The sequence below is a fragment of the Penaeus japonicus genome, unplaced genomic scaffold (genome assembly GCF_977035675.1).
Source record: "Penaeus japonicus unplaced genomic scaffold, GWHDUDI00000001_assembly GWHDUDI00001097, whole genome shotgun sequence".
NCBI lineage: Eukaryota > Metazoa > Arthropoda > Malacostraca > Decapoda > Penaeidae > Penaeus > Penaeus japonicus.
The window spans coordinates 11,004-15,000 of NW_028235499.1; the positions used below are offsets into that span (position 1 = coordinate 11,004).

Consider the following 3,997-nt stretch of genomic DNA (forward strand, 5'->3'; position numbering starts at 1 on the left):
TACATATATATATATAAACATATATATGTATATATATATATATATATATATATATATATATATATATATATGTATATATATATATATATAATCATATATGAGAAGATGGTAGAATGCAGTAACGCATTTTAATATATACAAATTTTTACCTCCCTGACCGGGACTCGAACCCGCGCGGGTTCGAGTCCCTATGAAGGTCTTATTGTATATGATAAAGATTCAAAATTCATATCGAAGCAATAATTAAATATTTCTAGTTACTTAAACACAATGTCTCCCAGTTCCAGGTCAGTCCTGAATGCCCACGTTCGGAGGGCGTGGCCAAAGTCCTGCTCTCATTACCACGTGGACCAATCACCGCCGGGTCGGGCAGCTCCCTGACCAATTAGAAGAATTGTCGCTGCCCCTCGTACTGACCCGGTATCCTCCTCAAAATAGGTCATTGATAGATTTAGACAGAATTAGTTCGACCTTCAAGTCGAGAGGTCTTCCTCTCCCTTCACCTCCTCAAGGATTCCAGGTAGACAGTGTTTTAGTGCCTTTAGTGACTTAGCTTATTTCATATACTGTTCATTGTCTGTGTTTTCCTTAGAGTTGGGTTTTCCTTAGTGTTGTGTTTATATTAGTGTTATTGATATATCTTTAGCTCAGGTATTATTAGCTTTGCGATAGGCTTAGCTTCCCCCTTGCGTGTATATATTGTGCCTCCCTTGTAAATAATGTTATATATATATATCTTGACTTATAATATATTGTTAATGTTTTAGCTACCGTGTTTCACGCAATCCCTTTATATATTATGTGTGGGAATTAGATCAATCTCTGCTCGCCACATATTCGGGTGCCAGGGACGGGACCCGTTTTGCCCATTACACAAATAGTGTTAGTATTTAGGATATATACCTTTTACACATACAACTAGTAGTAGAGACACATCTTAATACCATCACATAAACTGGTGTCAGCGGTGAGATTCATTCTGCTCACCACATATTCTGGTGGCAGAATGGGATTCATCTTTTGATATATCTTGCTCGTCACATAAATTGGTGATGTCGCAAGATAAGAACCTCACGTCGTTAATTGATTATAAATATTCGTAGGCCGCTCGCTACAAATATTTTGGTTCTGTTTGATTAATAACAAATTGATAGGACCTAGTTTCAATTTTTTGCACAATTTAGGCATACTAGTGGCTCTTCGTTCTATTTTTTCACTACGTGACATAGTTAGTGATATCTGGAGAAGTACCTCCTCCTTTTAGGTTAAAAGTGTAGAATATTAACCTAATTTTTATTTAAGTCGTGAACCGCTCGCGCGTACTTAAATAACCCTTGTCTATCCCGCCTCATATGGTAACGGTTGGGACAATTATCGCCACGTTAGTATTGTCTAAGTGTGTATTTTGTGATTGTGAACAACATCAGCACTAAGAGGAACACAACAATCGCAGTGAAGCTACTTCTCTTCTCTCAGCAACAAAAGGTAAGTCACTTTAAGGTTGCTAGACACTGTATCTCCTGTGTTTCCCTGCCCCCCCTCCCCATTGCATTTTTTTTTCTCCCTGTTTATTGTAAAATCCTCCCCCGTCATTCCCCCACCCTCCCTCCCACGCTTTCTTATCTACTTAGTGATAATTTTATCTACATATCGTTTCGTTAATTTCACTAAATAACTTTTCGTTAACATTCGGTAACGTAATATTTCACATCATTATTTTATGTGTCTTCCGATGTGTATGTTATTCGTTATAGTTACTGTGCTACGAATGTTTAACAAATATTCTAATTTTATCTTACGTTTGTTATTATTAACGTTTCAAAGTTATTCGTATTCTCGTAGAAATTCACATAAAGGTGTGACGTTAGACTTTCATACGAAACCGATAAAATAACTGTTTCGTTTACTTATTTTATTATTCTACGCTTAGATTGCTCTACGTTATCTTGTGTGAATTTACGATTACATTTTACTACGTATAATGCATGATTTGTTTTTCTGTGCGTTAGTTAAGTAAATAACTGTAAATCACATCATATTCGTATGGCAATAACTTCGAAATTTCTTATATAGAATTTCTAATATCTGTGTGATTTTCTTAAGTTTTCGTTCCTATGCGAAATTTAACATGACGTATTTCTTCGAACAAAAATATATTATCTAATTACATGATTCCGATTCGTCATTTGATCTCGTGTGATTATTTTTCTTGTGAATTTACATACTTTCCTTTCTTGAATATGGTTTATACTATGTATTCGTGGAAATGTAATTCACTTTGCGTTAACATTTATTATATTTGCTCTTTTATTATGGGACTTTAATATAATTTCTTTTATTCTTGCTTTAATATGCATTTAATTATTAAATGTATTTCGCATATGACCTGACCTCACTTGACCCGTGACCCGTTCGTATGGTCAATCTGAATATAAAACTTTGACAATGTGTTATATTTTCTCGCGACCATTCTGTCCCTTGTGGTCAAATTCATGACCGTGTGATATTGGGAAATAGCATCACATGTGACCTTTGGTCACTTCATGACCGCATTCTGTATGTGACCTTATCCTATGTCATTATTGACCGTGTGAATTTGTAAGAAAATCGTTAACGAATATTAAGAATTATATGTGTCTTAACTCTGATTTTCTCTACATTTTAATTTATTTTATTGTCTGCATATACGTTTATATATTTCTAATGCATGACTTATATATCTGCATCTCCTGTAACATGACATTATTTGTCATTTGTGAATCGTTTAATGGTCACACTACTGACCTCACTCGGTCACGTTGTAATCCGATGATTGGATTAACAATTTGTACTGTCTTTGTGAAATTCTATATATTTCTCAACATTCGACAGTATATGTTTTTAATATTTTATGACTTTGTGGACTTATGATTGTTAATTCATTACAATCTCTATGACAATTATTTCATATCATAACATGTTTCATCACTTCATATTATGATTTATCATCACATTTAGCTAGAAATGTTGACAGATGCATGTTCGTTTCTTAGCTTTATTCCTATTTCATTGTATAGTCATATTCGACTATCTTTGCATTTTTCATTGCATTATTGATTATTGTTACTTCCATATCTCATTATTTAATTGCAAGTAACTTTGATCATCGTATGATATGATTGTCATTATTTTTATTTTTAAGCAATTGTCGACTTCGACAACATTAAGCAATTTGTTATCATCATAGGCCTCTCCGAGTTTCCGACCTTTCGAAACATTTCATGGGTCAATCGGAACGCCAAATATCTTATCATGTTATTACTGAACGAAACGTTCATTAGGTCAGTCAGGAAAAGGTTTACTTATCATTTCATATTTACAGCTTTTCAGCTTAATTTTGCCTTTCTCCAGCTACTGTACCTCATTTATCGGGCCTTCATTGCATGACGCCCATTGCATATGCATCTCACACCCTAATTCCGCGTATCTATGGTACCACAATTGAATAAACCGCGAATTACGGGTTAATTTTTCGCACTCCGGTGCAACGCGCCTAGGAGATCTTGACAACCTGACGTCACAATTAATTCTCTCAAACAGAGACAGCGCGCTTATCACTTATCAGACGTTCCAGGCTTGCTAACTCCGCATTTTTATTAGCTATGCACATATTAATGGTATTTCTTTCAGTTGCCCCGATCTTGGCTATTACGCCGCACCTTATTTCAGAAGGACGAGTTCGGCCACGCAATTGAAATATCCTAGCATAGTCTAATTCATCATATTTATCTTTGTTCTCGAGCTAAGACAGCGTTTCCCCACGGGACGAGTTCAATTTGGCGCATGATCTCACCGACCACTAGCATGGTCAAACAAGGTAAATCACCTATTCCTTAACGGAACGACCGCCAGGTCAATATTATATTAATAATATTTTTTATTTCAGCTTATTTAACATTTATTTTTCCAGTCTCATCCAATCTGACTCATGTCGTGCCTTCTAATTTATTGAAGGACT

The 3,997-nt window shown here is 35.2% G+C and overlaps 1 long non-coding RNA gene across 1 annotated transcript in view; it reads left to right on the forward strand.

Annotated features, from left to right (window-relative positions):
- The first annotated feature begins 216 nt into the window (after positions 1 to 216).
- The window catches only part of LOC147466425 (uncharacterized), a 5,618-nt gene continuing 1,837 nt past the window's right edge, over positions 217 to 3,997 (forward strand). The window contains exon 1 of the long non-coding RNA XR_015190893.1: positions 217 to 1,485. This is a non-coding gene — a long non-coding RNA (uncharacterized LOC147466425). The remainder of the gene's footprint in view (positions 1,486 to 3,997) is intronic.